Source organism: Anabrus simplex, chromosome 2 (genome assembly GCF_040414725.1).
Source record: "Anabrus simplex isolate iqAnaSimp1 chromosome 2, ASM4041472v1, whole genome shotgun sequence".
NCBI lineage: Eukaryota > Metazoa > Arthropoda > Insecta > Orthoptera > Tettigoniidae > Anabrus > Anabrus simplex.
In genome coordinates this window covers 751,814,071-751,833,915 of record NC_090266.1, presented here as the reverse complement: position 1 = coordinate 751,833,915, position 19,845 = coordinate 751,814,071, and the positions used below count along the sequence as shown (strand labels likewise).

The following is a 19,845-nucleotide window of genomic DNA, read 5'->3' as shown; positions in this document are numbered from 1 at the left end:
ATCCACAGAGGCAGCTGTCTTTACCATGAAATACATCGTCGTCGTACATGACTGAATTACTATCAATATATCTTAGAGAAACTGTAATGTACATGAAACCGAAATTGAGTTAATTTCCACGATACATTCTTCCTATATAAAGGAGACCATGTAGCTTATCCACCTTCATTTCAGCCACATAAATATTCAGCAAAAATTGCAAAATCACATTAAAGGACAAATACAATTTTTTAAGTAGAAATAGTCTGGAACATAGATTAGTGAGGTTGGACATCCTGCGCGTCATCATTCAGGAGTCGCTGTTGAACATACTGTACTTGTCAAAACTAGTAAGTTTCTATTTTACACAATAATAGTGAAATGTTGATGAAGACGACATACACCCAGCCCCCGTGCCAGAGAAATTAACCAACGGTGGTTCAAATTCCCCACCCTGTCGAGAATCAAACCCACACCCTGTGACCAAAGGCCAGCACGCTAACCATTTAGCCATGGGGCCAGACAATAATAGTGAAAAAGCATGTTCACTGCAGCTATTGTTGACAGGATATTTCTTCTCTTTAAAGAACAATGAGTACCACGAATTAATATCCTGTTTTGTTGATTCCTGTAAACTTTGTATGTACGGTTTTGGTTCGCCAGTTCCTAGCGTATTTACTGAATGAAAACTTTGTAGACCAATGGATTCAGTTTTATGTTTATTGCCTTCAGTCGTCACGACAGTTTTTTCAATGACAACAGTCGCTCAATTACAAATCCTGTCAAACCTAACCTAACCCTGCGACAATCAGTGGTTTTCGATGGATCACTACCTAACCGGTCATTATAATTTGTTTTCGGTGGATCACAACCAAACCTGTCCCTATCAGTGGTTTTCGGAAGAATACAGTGGTTTTGTCACAAGTCAATACAGACTCTTGAATCAATGTGTGAAAATGGGAAAGTGTAGAAAACCCTCTTCAGGAATGCCAATCTCTAAGTCCATAGTCTTTTCAGCGTTGTCACACAGCTGAAATTCACTTTAGAAGTAATTGTAAAAAGTCGTATATAGGCTCTACAGATACATAGTACATTACCAATTCCATCTCGATTGCTATGATACGCACACTGCATAGCGGTTTTGCTCTATAAATAAATCATATTATAGTGAAAAAAAATTTGTTTAAAAAAAAAATCTGTCTGGCATGAAGGCCCAGAAGGAAAATACTTTCATTGAATTCTTATTTATGTGCTCACCACCCTAGTAGGTTTAAATAAACCTTATAAATACGTTGTAAGACCCATTCTCGAATATGGATCTGCATGTTGGTTTAATAAATTCCCTAGAGAAAGTTCAAAGAAGAGCGATGCGTTTCGTAACTGGGAATAGAAGGAATACCATTAATTGGGAAAGTCTTGAATCTAGAAGAACTAGAGCTCGCCTGTGTGGTCTTTATAAGAGCTATACGGGAAGGGCTGCTTGGAGTTGTATTAGGAATAGGTTATAACCTCCCTCATTGTATCACTATTTGCAGCGATAGCCAGGAAGCGTTAAAAGCACTATGTGCAGTTAAAACAACATCAAAAATGGTATGGGAATGCCAAAGGATGTTAGATCAGCTGTGTGAATTTAGCTCAGTTACCCTATTACGGGTCCCTGGGCACACAGGTATCAGTGGAAATGAAGAAGCTGACAAACTAGCGAAACAAGGCTCAAAAGGTCCTTTTATAGGACCAGAGCCCTTCCTGGGAGTGTCACTCCGAAGCGTGAAACTGGTAATATCCCAGTGGACAAACCAGTCTCACTTAAGACATTTGGAAGAGGTTAACTATAGCAAGGCAGGCACGTGAACTTATCAAAGGGCCTAGCCAAAGTTATAAAAAGGTCCTGATAAATTTGAATAGGACCAGAATGCGAATGGTAGTTGGACTGTTGACAGGCCACAATACCTTACAGAGACACCTACACATCATGAAAATCAGTCAGGATCCGATGTGTAGAAGATGCGGTAGGGAGGAGGAGACCTCCGCGCATGTGTTATGTCAGTGTGAGGCTCTTGCAAGCACTAGACATCGATACCTTGGCTCACATTTCGTGAGCCTGGAAGACATCAGGAATGCCAACATCCGGGCACTGGTATCCTTTATAGGAGCACTAGGTCTGGACTAGGCAAACCCGTTTAAGGGACACAAAGGGTCTTCACAGACCTACGTGTGGAGCCCTGCGAAGGCAGGGTTCACCCATTCTTTATCTATCTATCTATCTAACCTCCCTCATACTTATCGAGAAATTATCATAAGCATAAAATTAGGGCCAGAAACCAGCATACGGATGTATTGGAAATAATTAAATTGTGTATGAAACTGTACATGATGCTGGATTTAGAATGACTAGTAGTATTTCTTGTAATATTTTTTTCCATGGAATTCCTTTTTGTACTTGAGTTGTTGTAGTTGTTGGGTAGTATGATTTAACTTTATTATCACTTGTAGTGTTAAGCTAGTAGTAAGTTCAATCTATAGTATTGTAATTTGTAGTGTTAAGTACTGGAAATACTTAAGTTGTGTGTGAATATGTATATAATGACACTGGATTTAGAAAGTTTAATTAGTAGTATTTCTTGCTTGTTGTAATGTTGTTGTTGTTGTTGTTGTTGTAGGGTAATTACGGTTTAACTTCACTTTATTATCACTTATAATGTTAAGCTAGTAGTAAGGTCAACCTATAATATTGTAAGCCAAATTGTTAAGCACTGTAAATACTTAAGTTGTGTGTGAATTTGTATATGATGTTGCTCGATTTAGAATATTAAACTAGCAGTAATTCTTGTTATATTTTCCTTCCATATATCTGCTTCTTGTACTCTTGTTGTTTGTTTGTTTGTTTGTTTCTTTGTTGTAGTTGGGTAATTATGTTAACTTTATTATCACATTACTGTAAGTGACCGTTGCCACCGGGGTATTTCCCATTTGCAATTTATTAATAATAATAATAATAATAATGAGTGACAGAGGTTTAACGTAATTTGGAAGGAATGTTTTGCGTATGATAAATGAGTACCAGTTAACTATTGGGGGCAAAGGCGGTCATGCGTTGAGCTAACCACTCCACCCCACCCCACCAAGTGCCAACGTCATGGATAGTGGAAGCCTTCACCTTCCCCCTTTCCAATGGCTTTCATGGTTTGTACGGAGATGACTTTGCTTTTTGCTTTTTAAATATTAGTATTCATGTTTATTATGTTTGTTTATTCATACCCCTGCTTTGTAATTCAGTGACCATGGAATGGCTCTAAATGTTGTAAATTATATTTATATTTACTTGTATTTATTTCCTTTTTCCTTATTGCACACGTTTGTTGTTGTTATTGTTATTACTACTACATATCGCTTAACATGTAAATAAACTAATATTTAATGCAGTAAATAATGCTTATCTCTTCGGATTCATTTCTTCGTTGCGTATTCGTTTTGCTATGACAACATGACTTCTTTATGATATAAATAAATATAAAATAAAAGTATTTCTTCCCAAACATATTTGTTATACGTGCACCAATCAGAGAACCAACTAGGGAAGTACCTCTTACTAAGGTGCATAATGTTTTTGCATACATGTATAATTGAAGAATTGAAGATCCATATACAGGTAAGTGGGTCGCCCATGTGGTAGGCCTATTACGCGTCATAGGAAACTGAGTGAACTGGCTGTGCAGTTTGATCACATTGCTGTTAGCTTGGTTTCAGGAGATGGTGATGTATTCGAACCCCACAGTTGGCAGGTCTGAAGTTTTTTTTTGCCCGTCATTTTCATTTCAGGCTAGTGCTGTGTCTGTACGCTTATTTACATCTTAAATCCTAGCCCTCTTTCCTATCCAATTCTTGCATCACAACCTGTCTTCATGTGATTTAAGCCAATATATATGTAAAAATCTGGTAATGTTGTAAGCTTGAGATACACCAACTTGTAAGCTGAAAATATGTTTAAAATGCCAAATGCCGAAAACCGTAAAAGTTCTTAGTGGGATGTAAAGCTGTTAGCATTATTATTAAAAGGAAGGACATATGTCTTATGTGGTAAGTCCTTGAACTTGCAGAAACCGCAATGAATTATTCAATCTATATTCCCTCCCCCCTTTCTTTAAGAATGCAGTTATAGTAATGCATACATCAGAATCAGAATAAAGGCAGGAAATGTTTAACATTATTTTAAGCGAGTGAAGGAGAGAATGTATGACTAGCTCATGTTGGCGGATTCGAGTTCGGCGGTATTTGAAAGTGCTCAAATACTCCAGCCTCATGTCTAGATCTACTGGTACATAAAGAACTCTTGCGGGACGAAATACTGGCACCTCGGTGTATGTGAAAACGATAGAAGTAGATAGTAGAACTAATATTCAATTCTGCAGTGAGCTTGAAGCTGACCTAATTTCCGTTCACGTAGCTTGGCACATTAGTATTCCTATATGTTTCCTGATAACCGTGAAGATATAACCAGCCTGCAGGCTGAAAATATGCCCAATCTCTCTCCTTAGGCTACGGGTTACCGGTATTGAAGAGAGAAGGAAATGTTCGCGCAAAAGAAAGGGAAGTCATTGGACTTTCGAAAATCACACTGCAAAGACTTATTAAACAAATTGCATCGTTTAACACGCCCCTATTTTCAAGAATATGGTTATAGTACGCCTACTGCATATCAAAATAAAGACAGATATATGTAACATTAATTTGAGTGAGAAAGGGTGTTTATTTCCTAAATTTCTCATTGAGCGTGGAAACCGACTTAATTATGAATATCTTGATTTATTTCATCTTAACTTTTATCATTTACTAGGGTAGGGAAACATTTATTATCGGTGTTTACATTGAGGTTAGTTTGTTTGGTTATGTCTGGTGATTTTAATATGTAACCAGGCAGGTTGGCAGCAGTGATCAGCCATTACAAAATAGAGAAAAGAAGAGCATCGGGCGGCGATATTTACTTTCTGGGGTATTTCGTTACGTGGCTATTACTATACTGTTGGTTAAGTTATTGCGTCAGTCGGCTCACTTACTGTCCACATATTATTGAAGTCTTATGCAACGATGTGACATACGAACTGAGACAATACTGAGCCATTCTTCCCAATATAAAACAGGTTTTTTTTAGTGGTCATGAGCATGACTCATAGTCATAGGGCGGGCTAGAGTCGAGTTTAATTAATTGCCAAATGTCAACTAAGTTATAATACTAAGATTCATTAAACTAATAAATAGTATAACCTAATAGTCTACCTACTTACTAGCTAGTTTCGAATTATGTTTTGACTACCGGTACCTTTTTAACACTGAAAATAAATCCATCTATTATTTAAACCTCCCTGTAAGAAGAGGACAGTGAATGCAAGTGGGTATTATTTTCAAATGAGATGAGCTCGGGAGTCCATTTAGGGTACGATTCTTTCAGTGTACCATGGCTCTGTAATGTATTGCTTCAGAGGAAGCCCGGCTGTCCACCAGTGTCCACTGTCCAGTGTCCAGTGTGCCGATAAGGAGCCGTGTGTATCTTGCGTCTCACTGAGCCGAGCTCGTTCACGATTCTTTCGATGTGCCAGGATTCACTGGCTCGCTGCAGCGGAAGCTTGGCTCCCCATCAACGTCCAGTGATTGCGCCACTCAGCACTGTCCGCTGGGAGTAAGCTGAATCGTGTGCCGTGAGCTCGCCGTTCCTGTGAATCGATTCAGTCGGCCACTTGAATGAATCGATACACTGCTTCGAATCATGCATTCAGTAGCCAACACTAACAGTAACCTGTTCTACCAAATAGTACTTATTTATGAAATTTGTATTCGTGAGTAAAGGTTTATTATATCTATAAGAAGTGTTCTGAAACAATAAATCAGATGATTTAATAAATGGATTGTTACAAGTAGATCTGCTGTGGTAAATCTGTGGCATCATTCTTTGCAACTGTAGTATATGATCAAAGTACCGATAGTTACGTGAAAGCTTGCTTGGTTAATTAACCATGGTCTTTGTAGCCGTTCAGATCCTATTTTGACTTTGTGGAAGCAAACAATTGTAATTTGACGTCTCTATTGATACTGTACAGCGGAAAGACTATTTTATATGGAACACAAATCATAGTTTTACAAGTTGTTAACCTCATACTAACACAGGTTTACAGTAACACTGGAATAGGGGAGGCCATGTACTAAGCACCCGTAGTCCCAATTTAGGTATAACCCAGAATTTTAACGTTTTGAAGATAGCAAACCCCGGAAATTCATCTTCCGGGCTGCCGACAATCATCGCAGCTACATGATCCGAAACACAAGAACATTATTTTCAATTTTGAACGTTCTACGAGCATTGGCAATTTGAGTTTTATTCGGTGGCCGAATGCCCTTCACAGTACCATGTAGTTTTTCAAGTAATTATTCCATTCTTCAATCACAAGGATTCAGTCCTCAATCATTAGTGTTGAATGGAAGCACCTAACCACTATACTATAGCATCTTGATGGATTATTATTGTTATTATTTGTTTGCTTATCATATATTTAAACACCTTACCTTTTTAAATGTGCCTATTCAAATGTGCAATATGTACAGCGAATGTATTTACGTACTTCATATCGGTACACCAATTAGAGAAATGCACCTCTACTCTGGTTAATTGGATCATTTTGTAGTTAAAACTTAGCAGCTGGCGCACTTTCTCTAATCTATAATATACCTCCCCAACTTGTCATAAAACAGATAATTCTGATCTAATGGAAGTCGAATTGAACATCTGCCGCAATTATTCGAGGAAAGCTTTCTTGCCGTGTTGGGGATTCTTATCCAACTCTGCTTCATCATATGATCGTTCTTGAAACCTAGTATGCATTCGGGTTAGTCACAAAACAAAATACTGAACTATTCCAACAGATTTACACAATGATATTTTTACATTTAATGTGTTAGAGACAAGATATGAGTAGATCATCATTAGTCACAATTATTCGTCAAAAGTGTTCCACTTAGCTTGTGTGAAATTCCAGTTACTATTTTATAAGTGAGTTGGAGTTGCGATTGCTCCCAGAGGAACTTGACTTATATTATAACTATTATCAGTAATTGCAATTGCTAATTACGGAGCATGACTGCATGTAAGGCCGTTAAAATTGCATCCCAAGGGGCGTGTGGATCACGCAACCAGGCATATAGTGCCTCTAACAGGTGGCTGTTACCCTTTGTCTCCTGTTACATGACAGTCTGTGACGTCCACAAGTGTGGACTGATTTACGATTCAAAATGTTGGTGCGCCTGAAAGGTTACTTTCATTAATTTAGTTACGGTACTTTTGGAATCAATCTCTAAATGAAACATTGAACTTTAATAAATATCTGGAATGCATATTGAAAATTGTGTATACATTTGTAAGGGCTGCTGTATATTGGTTAGTAGTTAAGATTCTATAACAAATGTTCAGCAATAATACGCCCACAAATGCCACGGAAAGATTTACGTGAAAAATAGACCTATAATTAAGGTGTTTATATAAGTTTATATAAGTTCTTGGTTAAAGGTGAATACTTCCAAGAATCTAACCATTCTGTATGTTTCCTTCTTATGTTACATGGTCGTCTAGGTAAAGAGAGAAGAGAATCCGTACATAAAATTCCAGGATTTGTGTGGAACTATGTAAAGCATTCACTGGATTCTCAACATATTCATGACCATTATTTTTCGCAATCTTAGGCAATAGTAAATTAAATATTTAAAATGAACTGTAGGAGAGGTAAAAGTATGAACAGCCATTATCTATCTTCAATCCGCAGGATAATCTCTACTAGATTGCAATAAACTCATTGTTCAAAGCCATTACAATATGTATACAGTTTAATAGAGCCCAAAAGGGAACTGTTGTACGTTTGGAGAATATTTTAGAATATAGAGAAATAGGTACATACTAACTACATAATTTGCTTACATTGTGAAGTTTGTACTCGCCCATATGATATCTCATAGCTTATTTGAATTCCGCAAGTTTACGCGTAACAAGTACCTGATATGGCTCACGAGATATTAATTAATGCTCCTATCTAACATTGAAGTCCCGGGTTCGATTCCTGGCCAGGTCAGGGATTTTTACCTGGACCTGAGGGCTGGTTCGAGGTCCACTCAGCCTACGTGAATTAGAATTGAGGAGCTATCTGACGGTGAGATAGCGGCCCCGGTCTCGAAAGCCAAGAATAATGGCCGAGAGGATTCGTCGTGCTGACCACATGACACCTCGTAATCTGCAGGCCTTCGGGCTGAGCAGCAGTCGCTTGGTAGGCCAAGACCCTTCAAGGGCTGTAGTGCCATGGGGTTTTTGGTTATATCTAACATTGAATCCTGCTATAAAGAGCCGAGTAAGTTAGCTGCGTTGTACAAGTCACGTAACTGTAAGCCTGCATTCGGGAGATGGTGGGTTCAAACCCTACCATCAGCAGCTCTGAAGACAGATTTCTGTTGTTTCTTATTTTCATACCACGCCAATTCTGGCGCTATACTTTAAGTAAGGCCACAGCTGCTTTCTGCCTAAATCTAAACCTTTCCTATCCTATCTTCACTATTTAGGTTAGTGCAAAGTTAAGCCGCGAGCCAAACAAGAACAGGCTACTGTAAACATAGCGTCTTATCCTAACGTAGCCGTTAGTGTACTCTAACAGCGCTCTCAGCTAGGCCACAGGCCACTGAGGAGCAACACTCAGCCTGAGTTTACTTGAGGGTTTTTGGTCAGTTCCTTATCGCTCATCCTCTGGCTAAAAGAACGTGAACTACTCATCCACATTTTAAAATGATATGCATATCCAACCCTGATCCTGGATTAGTAGACTGTAAATATGAAGTTTGGTTGAGATCTGTTCAACCGTTTACTCGTGATGGTGGAACAAACAAACAAACAGACACGAAAGGTAAAATCTACTGATATGATCTCGGGTTGGCATAAAACGGTAAATATATCAAGATTTAACGAAATAAATGACATTACAAACAGCGGGCCCACTAGAATTTTATGTATAATATTAACAACGGTCTTTTCTTGGGGTCGCCACTTTACGCGAGTTTGGCCGGGTGTTACGGCCGAATGCCCTTTCTGACGCCAACACTATGTCGAGAGATGTATTCACTATAGAGTGTTTCTGTGATAGTTGGTAGTGTTGTGTGTAGATAAAATGTGTATTAAGAATTAACACAACTACGCAGTCCCCGTGCAAGAGGAATTAACCATAGGCTACAAAGATAAAAGACCGACCCTACCGGGAATGGAATCCGGGGCCCTCGGAACCGATGGCCACTACGCTGACCAGCCAACGGAGATGGACATTGGCTAACAACAATATATACAGCAGAAGTAAAATCTTTGCAACTACGGCAGATATATTCAGTGACAATGAGACGTTGGTTGAATTTCCTTCATGCAGTCAGGATGACGTCTGGAAGAAGTAGTTATTTAACCGATCTACGACCGCACAGCAAGGAGGATTTTCTTTCTTTCTTTCTTTCTTTCTTTCTTTCTTTCTTTATTAATCATTTTACCCTCCAGGGTTGGTTTTTCCCTCGGTATCAGCGAAGGATTAAAATTCTACCGTCTCAAGGGCAGTGTCCTGGAGCGTGAGACTTTAGGTCGATATGATACAACTGGGGAAAAGGACCAGTACCTCGCCCAGGTGGCCTCACCTGTTAAGCTGAACAGGGGCCTTGTGGGGGGATGGGAAGATTGTAAGGGATACACAAGGAAGAGAGAAGTAAACGGCTGTGGCCTCGAGGCATTTAACTGGAGGGGAAGTGGAAAGCGACGGAAAAAACTGAGGTGGAAATGGAACCCCCTCTACTCAGTTGACCTACCGAGGCTGATTGGACCCCGTTCTAGCCCTCGTACCACGTACCACTCCCAACTGTGACATTCAAACTTAAGGTCCAGAATAGTGCAGTTCCACAACAGAGAGTTATCATTCAGAATATTCATGTATTACGAAGGGGGATAAACGTGTTTTCTGTACTACTATCACAATTCTCCTCTCGGCTTACTACCTGACATTGCAGCACAATTTACATTCTCCATTTCCATCTAACTTGAGCTTTTGTTGCGGAATAGCACTTCATTTATTCATAGATTTAGGTGTTCCGCCCCGCTGCTTACCCGGTCTAAATAATAGATCTTCTCTTCATACAGCTGGAGGACACGGCTTCTGCTGTATATGTCGCCTCTGTGTGTATCGACACAAAGTGGTGAACAAGTAACAGAACACTTCCGGCAATTTGAAATGCACTTCATATATTATGCTGAACTATATTGTTGTAAAGTTGGCAAATAGAACAAAGTATCTGTGAACAAGAGTTCTCAATTACCCTACTACTGGAGGATGATACGGTAGTTTTGTACAGTTCTTGTCCCAGGTTCATGGCTAATTTAAGCATTTTCTCCTCAAATTTACAGACCCAATAAACAACTCGTACGCGGGACAAAATTACATACTCGGCATCACCGAGCACCGTTAACACCATCTGAATATTAATTCCTGTTAGTACTGTAGTGTTGCGCCGCAAGGTCGTCGCTAATGATTCCAGAAGAAGTCAAGGACTAAGAACGACGTTCGAATTTAATAGGGTTTTAGTTTTAAATGGTCGATCTATGTTCTGTGAATATTCGTTCTATTTGATGAACAACAGGTGTACTTGATCTATAGTAAATGCATACATAGACTTCAGTACTCCTGCATAATAGACTGTTACGCTTTTCAGCGGGCTCGGTCCTGACATCAGTTCAGTGTTATTTGAAAGTGCTCGATAAGGCCAAGTATGGTAGATTTACCAGCACATAAAGGAACTCCTGCTGGACGAATCTGTAGCACCACAGCAGTTGTGAAAACCGTAGTTGTATTTAGTGATAACATTGCCACAGGTATTTAGCCGATAATTTCAAAATATATATTTGACTTCCGATGCCTGCGAATGTGAGGGAGCTGACGTGAGCGGCTCTGGAAGTCGGTCATTTGTTTCTGACCTGTTTATTCTCACACAGGTTCTAATGTTACGCGGATAAACAGAAGGAAGAGACAAACTTGAATAATAATGTTTCTCAATATCTCTCATATTTCAGCTTCTAGATTATACTATCCTGATACCATTATTTATTATAGTTTCCTGCAGGAGCAAGTACTCCTATAAATCACACGGAGCTGATATGAATGAGTTTCAATGTCGGAGCTTTTATCTTTCTGGCCAGGGAATATAGAAAACCTTTAGAGTAGATTTACTGGACTAGAAACAACGGAGAGCAAGATGAGAATACACAAGTGCAGTCAAAAACAGTGTAACACTTCAACGACAGAGAATACAGTAAATAAATACTGAACAAGTAACCACAATTTATCTGAATAATATGACTTGCCACAGATGGACTTGAAACCATACAACGTACTGTAGTTTTAATATCACCAGACTATTGGCAGTAATCCTGAGAAGATTTACCTGTAGCAATTCCTCACCATCCCAGGAAAATGCTGAGATGGTATATTGCATTAAGTTACAAGGGAGCTCTCTTACACAAACACGTTGTACTAGAGATGCCTGATGAACAAGACATGACAACCCACACCTGTAATCTCGGGCGATAATGAGTGTCAGTGAGGTGTTTGTCAGTCTATACAGGGTGTACGAAAGTGCCTTGCATTAGGCCGTGATAAAGGGAATCGGGTCAGTTAAAATAAAGACCCTCTAACTCTCAATTTTCATCCATATTTAGATAAAATAAGTAACCTAATGTCGTTTTGGACGAGGTCTCCGACCTCGAAAATAGTTCCCATGACATTTTGAATCTCATTTATGTTGTGAAGCCCACGTCTTTGTTGTCCAGTGGACATGAAACGTTAAGATCCCTCAGTAACCCGGATGTCAAATTTTTCACTAATGCAATACGGTACTCTCTTCACTCATACCGTCATCCGAAAGTTAAGAAATCGAACCGAGTCCAAGCAGAACGACCACGACCTGGTAAACTACGGGCAATTAACAAGCCCGACTGGTGCCGTGATCGTTAAGGTGTTATGGTTTCAGACCGCCTACCCCATCAAGCCTCCCAAACCCGACGAATCACCTGACCAGAGAGAAGGCGCTGCCTTATAGGTGGTCCGCTCCTTCCCTTTGGGGAGAGGAATGAAAACCTATCATAAGACCGTGGTTAGCTGGTTAGAGTTCCGCTGGTAGAAAGAATTTTCACCATCAGAATGTTGACCGACAAGGTAGAAGAGGTGGGGGTATAAAATTCATAATTGCAAGATTGCGTGCAAAAAGCTGGGGGTCAATTCTGAACCACTCTGCAGTGCTCATTGTGGAGCGAGGTTATATGTCGCAGCTGATACTGATTCGTTCGTACAATGGAGATGTAAAGCATTGAACAGATTCCCCTTGGTGCTATCCGACAGGAGTAGACTATTTGTCGACACCGGGTTTCACCCTCTCCCTACCTTAACATCATGATCATCATCAGACCAAGACAAGCAAGTCGCTTAACTAGAAAGATCTGCACCAGCCCAAACAGCATAACATCACATCACATCACATCACATCAAATGTGATTGAAAATCCTCCAGTTAACCCTGGATGAAATGTGTGACTTACAGTGTTGGAACCCCACCCTCATTTTAAATGACTTTATCCCCTTTATCAGGCCATCCCCGCTGTGTAAGGATTACGTGCCTGCTTCTTAGCCGGAGGCCCCAGGTACGATTCCCGGCCAGGTCAGGGATTTTTACCAGGACGTGAGGGCATGTTCGAGGTCCATTCAGCCTACGTGATTACAATATAATGAGCTATCTGACGGTGAGATAGGGGCTCCACTCTAGCAAGCCAAGAATAATGGCCGAGAGGACTCTTCGAGCCGACCACAGGACACTTCGTAATCTGCAGGCCTTCTGGTTAAGCAGCGGTTGCTTGGTAGGCCATGGCCCTTGGGGACTATTGCGCCATGCTGTTTGGTTTTGATTTATATCCCCTTTATTATCTTCAGTGATTATTGGACGGCATGGTTCCTAAACATTGTTACATAGCTCCTCAACAGACCTCACGCGACACAACCCCGCCACAAATGCATATGCTGAGGAAATATTCTTCGTTACTGCATCCAAGTCAACCAAAGATCTTCGGGGCTGCAGCCAGCTACGTTTTCCAAGACATAAGAGAGAGAGATGATCTATACTCCGGTTACAGTTCAGAAAAATTATATCTGATGAAATACACTCCTTTTGTATTTCTGTCGGTAAACTATCCATAATGATACCTTCCTGACGTAAAAAGTACCAATCCAATGAGTCCCTAATGAGTTAGAATAAAATTATCTTCAATGAGTCTTTACACTTCTGAGGGAAAACTTACGTAAAGAGCAAGGTTTGTTGTAAGCTTGGTCGCCGGAACGACGCATTTAAGGAACGAATCTCAGCTCGATAGATATTTAACAATACATATTTAATTGCGAACCACCTGTTTCAGTAGATTTACGAATAAGTTAAATAGGCCCCTAATCACATTTCTGCAGTGTTTGGAGACGTAGGCCTACTAAACACAGGGTCCGCTTCTGTGGTGTAGTGTTTAGTGAGATTAGCTGCTACCATCGGAGGCCAGCATTCGATTCCCGGCTCCGCCACGAAATTTGAAAAGTGGTACGAGGGCTGGAACGGGGTCCATTCTGCCTCGGGAGTTAAAATGAGTAGAGGTGGGTTCGATTCCCACCTCAGCCATCCTGGAAGTTGTTTTCCGTGGTTTCCCACTTCTCCTCCTGGCAAATGCCGGGATGGTACTTAAATTATGGCCACGGCCGCTTCCTTCCCACTCCTAAGCCTTTCCTCTCCCATCGTCGCTATAAGACCTATCTGTTTCGGTGCAACGTAAAACAAACTTAAAAGAAGACGAACTTTGCGACCATGGTTTTATTGAGGTAATGCCCCAAACTTTAACCCATGTGAACATTGGAATAAATACATACATCCTCATTATAGACTGTTATGCCTTTCAGCGTTCAGTTTGCAAGCATATGTGAATTTATTAAAAGCCTTCAGAATCCTATATTTGTAACTGGCTCTGTGGCCTCGTTTAGTTGCATACCTCTTATTTTTAAATCTTTAGACAACAAGTCTAAAAATTGTATCTTGGTCTCCCTCTACTTATCTTACCCTCCATGATCGAGTCCATTATTCTCCCTCGTCACCTATCCTCTTCCATTCGCCGAAAATTAGAAACCACAGAAAATACCTTCATGGTTGCCAGTGGCGAGTTTCGAACCCACTATCTCCCAAATGCAAGTTCGAATCTACATGACCGTACGGTTTACACATCTCACTCAGATTATTATTATTATTATTATTATTATTATTATTATTATTATTATTATTATTATTATTATTATTATTATTATTTTAAAAATTGTTATCATGCTATCGTTCAAGCATTCCTGTAGAAGCGTACTTCGCAATTAGGAGCTCTTAAAGCTCTTCCTGATGACTGCATTCTAAATAGCGCAATGTGGATTAGGCCTCATACTGTGGTTCGGGCTGAGTATAACATTTTCCTTTCTCTAGTATAGCTTGGATCTTAAGTCTCCGAATCCCCCATGAGCTGCTTAGATATTTTCGTTCGTATAACTTGAATACTTGAGATAGTTAAAGTATTATATAAAGATCTAGCGGCCGGTATCAGTGAATGATAAGAGATAGATAGATAGATAGATAGATAGATAAATATCTTTATTGGAGTAGTTAAGGCCATCGGGCCTTCTAAATGTTTCGTTTGAGTGGAATCTCGTGCTTCCGTTATCATCAGACGACTAGCATTTCTACTGAAAAGCATTTAATTGCGCTTCAAAGACAATCTTTGGTATTACCAGATCTGAACACAAGTTATTCCCCTCGGAAATTACTTCCGAAATCTCTATTGGAACATGTAGTATTGTCTTCCCATTGTGTGACCTTTCACAACCATAACACCAGCAATGATATATCAAATGTCACTAAGTAGCTGTAGACATACTGTACCCAAAACTGCATCGCACACTCACCCAATAAGTACAATAGGTAAAACCTAGACCAGGGCCTCTAAAACGCCCAAAATCTCACGCGTGCAAATTGAGGCGCAAGTGCTTCGTGCACTGTGCATCGGTCCCGCTCGGCTCGGCTCGGACCAACGCTTCGTCTCTGGGCTACTCGACTAAGCTCAGCTAAACTCGGCTCTACTCGGCTCAACCCAGCTCGAATTTGGAGCACTACGTAGCAAGTGTGGAAGAGGGAGACAGGGGGAGCGAGCGAGACAGGCGTGAGGAAAGAGAGAGTAAGCGCTATTGCTCCAAATCGAGGAGTGGGGGTCTGCACTCTGGTAAACCAAGCGAAGACGTCTTTTGCACCGTGCACAGTGCATGCACCAGCCGCATGCACCCTTAGAGGCCCTGACCTAGATGCACAGTGACTTATAGACCATGCTGTAAACCTCCCAATGTAATTTTTCCGTAAGTTTCAAGATTGGCAAGATAAAGGAAAGATACATTTTCGGACTTCATTTAATAATCCCCTGCGGGAATAGTGCATTTTAATAATAATTGTTCCTGTGGGGCTGAGTGGCTCAGATGGTTGAGGGGCTCGTCTTCCGACACCAGCTTGGCAGGTTCGATCCTGGCTCAGTCCGGTGGTATTTGAAGGTCCTCAAATACGTCAGCCTCGTGTCGGTAGATTTATTATTATTAATAATGTTTGCTTCTCAATATAACTTCCTTCTTCAGTGAAATACAAGCCAATCTTCCTAAATAGATGTAATTCAGTTGTTTGGAAACATCCAGCATTATATTCATTCGTAAGGATGAAAAAATGGAGCTCACAGTTTAGTATTCTTTCATTCAACTTCCACGGATAAGGTGCTAGGTATATAGTAATATATCCTGTGTTTTAATGGCAAGGTCGCCGAGTTACGAGTTAGAGTCTGTGGTATGGAACTAAATACTAGGGGTGAAATTGGTAAGAAAGAGGAAATTTGCATTTTACCGCCAGGTTTCGAGTTACTTTCATTGTTTTCTGACAAACAACATAAGAATGAAATGAAAAGACACAAGTATTCGGGATACAGAGTTTCCTAGCGTTAGAGAGAAATTCATTTAAAGTAAGCCTTACCATATTGCGGCTTACGTCACAGAGATGCGCGCCAACTGCTAGGTTCTTAACTTAAGCAAGTCATAAAAAATGTTTCACACAATGATGATGGCCATTAAGACTAAAGAGTTTCTAGTCTCAATTCCTAACCGACGAAACATAAACGCTTCATACACATGACCAGACGAATTGAAAAAAAATATATATTTTACTCTCTTTCTAACATGAAGTGGTCTAAATAAATCAGAGTTAGCATCAGAATGTGAATTTTTTCGTTTCACAAGACCGCTGTGATGGATGTTGTACATATAGTATGTATATACCCAATATTTACAATGAATTATAATACTTTGAGATTTGCTATTGAAGCAATTCAATTGTCAAATAAATGCAGCCATCAAGCAGGTAGGTATCTGTTTGTTACCTGTTAGGTCATGAACCCGGAAGCTGATTGGATCCTCAAAAAGTACACCAGAGGTTATGCGGTTATAGAGAAACCGCGAAAACCGATGGCGGTGCCAAAATGAGGCATACTAAGCAAGATGAGGAGTGATGTAGTTTGCTATTTCTTCCCTCAGCGGACCAGAAAGGAAAACTTCAGCACGACTGGCCCTATGAATATCACATTTCATAACATTCAGACGCACTGAATGTCATTACTCAGCACCCCAGCAGTTTCCATAGCCTACTGTCACAGTCGAGGGTGAATCCGGTACTTCGGCGGAAGCTACATTTTTCTCTCGCATGTGACAGGAGTCAGACACAAAAGTACTGCGTCCATCAAAAGATGGCACCAGGCGGACAGGAATGTGCGAGGAAGAGTTTTTTAAAGCTCAGGACAATCGAAAAGCATTAAAACACGAAATCCTTAGAAGGCAGGTCTGCCCACCATCTTGATTTTACTAAATGTTCTCGCTTTAGTGTAAGCTGTTACTGGTGTCGGTTTCAAGGGCTCAGGGGTTCATAAATGTGTTCTTATAGTCACATTTTACGTTACATACAGTGAATAATTAAGGTACGGACACATCTGTAAGCCTATACCTCTGACCTAAAGAGTTAAATCTTCATTTACTTGATTACACTATTCTTGAAAATTATGTTATTGAGTTAAATATATTATGTCCGCCTCTGTGGTGTAGTGGTTAGCGTGATTAGCTGCCACCCCAGGAGGCCCGGGTCCGATTCCCGGCTCTGCCACGAAATTTGGAACACGGTACGAGAACTGGAACGGGGTCCACTCAGCCTCGGGAGGTCCACAGAGTGGAGAGGGTTCGATACCCACCTCAACCATCCTCGAAGTGATTTTCCATGGTTTCCCACTTCTCATCCAGGCGAATGCCGAGATAGAACCTAACTTAAATCCACGGTCGCGTTTTCCCTCATCTATCTCTTTCAATCTTCCCATCCCCAGAAGGCCCCTGTTCAGCATAACAGGTGAGGCCCCCTAGGTGAGGTACTGGTCCTCCATCCCAGTTTTACACCCGGCGCAAAGTCTCACGCTCCAGTACAGTGTATTGAGGCGCGATTCCGAGGGAAAAGCCGACCCTGAACGGTAAACGGATTAAGAAATAAAGAAAATATATACGATATATCCTAATAGCCTCACAACCCTAGAGGAAAGTAATATCGTCGAGGCGCCCACGATAACAGCTATGTGATAACCAGGGTTAGAATGTTTAGGTGGGCACCTTTTTTGTTAGGGTAAATTAAAACTGTTCGGAAAGAAATCACAGTGTCAAATTGAGTTTGTGGTTGCGAAAGGAGGCATTTATCACGCACCTTTTCCCTTCTTTTGGGACCTTTACCCCTTTTATTCTCAACTATGTCCATAATCCCCTTTTCCTCCTTTTTGTCTGTTAAGTTTGATTTCAACTTATTCTATAAAATTTTTAATCAGTATTAAATATTTAACTTTCAATTAACGTCTCTTCAGCTTACTGTGTACGTGCGAATAGTAAGCCTACCTCTTTCAGTAAACACCGCGCGGGAGTTGAAAGCACACCTGCAACAATGAAAAGTAATTGTGTTTTCGGCAAAACCTCTTTCGCTTTACCGCTATAATGTAGCCCGCAATAATGCAGTTGACAATGAGTTATTCTATCTCACCAGAATCTGTGTGCGGCTCCATGGCTAAATGATTAGCGTGCTGGCCTTTGATCACAGGGGTCCCGGGTTCGATTCCCGGCAGATTCGGGAATTTTAACCATAATTGGTTAACTCTCCTGGCACGGTGACTGGGTGTATGTGTCGTCTTCATCATCATTTCACCCTCATCACGATGCGCAGTTCGCCTACGAGCGTCAAATCAAAAGACCTACACCTGGCGAGCCGAAGTCCTTGGATACATCCCGGTACTAAAAGCCATACGCCACTTCATTTACCAGAATCTGTAGCCTGCTGTTCGTGAGTGTGAGTTTTCTACTGTGAGATACGTCATCTGTTCGCATGGAGGCGGAGGCTGGTGACGCAGTGATGTCAGCAAAGTTCCGAGAATTGAGATTGGGTTCTGCTCGAAGCTACTAGAAATCACTGAGACTGCAGTTCCAGCATGAATGAGATCATTCTGGTAACTGTCGCGGTGTTATAAGAGAGTGTGGACAGCAAGTGAGGGAGTAAGCGCAAGAGTGAGTTGTGTGATAGTCACATTCAGTTAGCAAGTGAACTGGTGTTAGCACTTTGTTACATTACTAAACGAGTGTACTGCTAAATTTTACCATGCCAAAGGTGTCCAGTGCCCGATTTATTGCTCTGGCTCAGGAATTCAAACAAGATTTCATAGACACTGATGGAACTGTTATGCGATGTACTATTTGTGATTCAAGAATTTTGTTAGATGAGAAACATCAGTGAGATCGCATCAAACAACACATTTTCAACTCTATGCATCAAATGAATAAGACCTTCAAGCGAACAAATTACGGCAACCTCTATTACGAAATGCATTTCAACAGAGTTCTTCAAGAAGCCAAAATTTGAAGGAATTAAACATTGATTTGTGTGCAGCTCTTACACAGACAGGAATTCCACTCAATAAGGTGAACCATCCAGCCTTCAAGGGATTTCTTGAAAAATATACAAAGATGTCAATGCCCGATGAGAGTACTTTTAGAAACTGTATGGAGCCTGCTTGCCAAGAAGCCATACAAAGAATCAAGGAAGAAAGTGTCTGATTGAGATGTGGGAATCATTGTGGATGAAACCATAGACTCAATGGAACGATATGTTTTGCACATTATAGTTTTTCCTTTAGCAGGGGAGAACATTAAGCCCATGTTGTAAAAAATGCATGAGCTGCAGAAAGCCAATGCCAGTACAGTAACGCCATAAATTATGGACTTCTGCCAAAATCTCTGGCCTACTGGTATCGAATTTGAAAAACTTCTTCTTGTGGTTACGGCCCAAGCTGCATACATGGTTTCAGCTGTTAACCAATTTAAACCTTTATTTCCTAAGTTGAAGCATGTGACATGCTTGGTTCAGGCCCTTCACAGGGTTTGTGAATCCATAAGGAACTAATACGACAACGCAAATCAATTCATCTCTGCCCTACTGAAAGCTCCGAATCGTGTTGTTGCCTACAGGGAAACCACTGGCCTGCCCCTTCCAAATTACCCGGTCATTACTCGCTGGGGATTGTGGTTTGAGTGTGTGACTATGTTGTGTGAGAATTTTGACAAAATTAGAGAGGTTGTGCTTTTCTTGGATCCAGCTGACGTAGGTGCAA

At 40.7% G+C, this 19,845-nt stretch overlaps 2 protein-coding genes across 3 annotated transcripts in view; one reads left to right on the top strand and one right to left on the bottom strand.

Moving 5' to 3' along the window:
* Positions 1-19,845, top strand: part of LOC136863097 (calmodulin) — a 674,807-nt gene that overhangs the window by 171,600 nt on the left and 483,362 nt on the right. The gene's annotated exons all lie outside the window — the stretch shown is intronic.
* The window catches only part of LOC136863095 (troponin C), a 93,816-nt gene that overhangs the window by 56,249 nt on the left and 17,722 nt on the right, over positions 1-19,845 (bottom strand). The gene's annotated exons all lie outside the window — the stretch shown is intronic.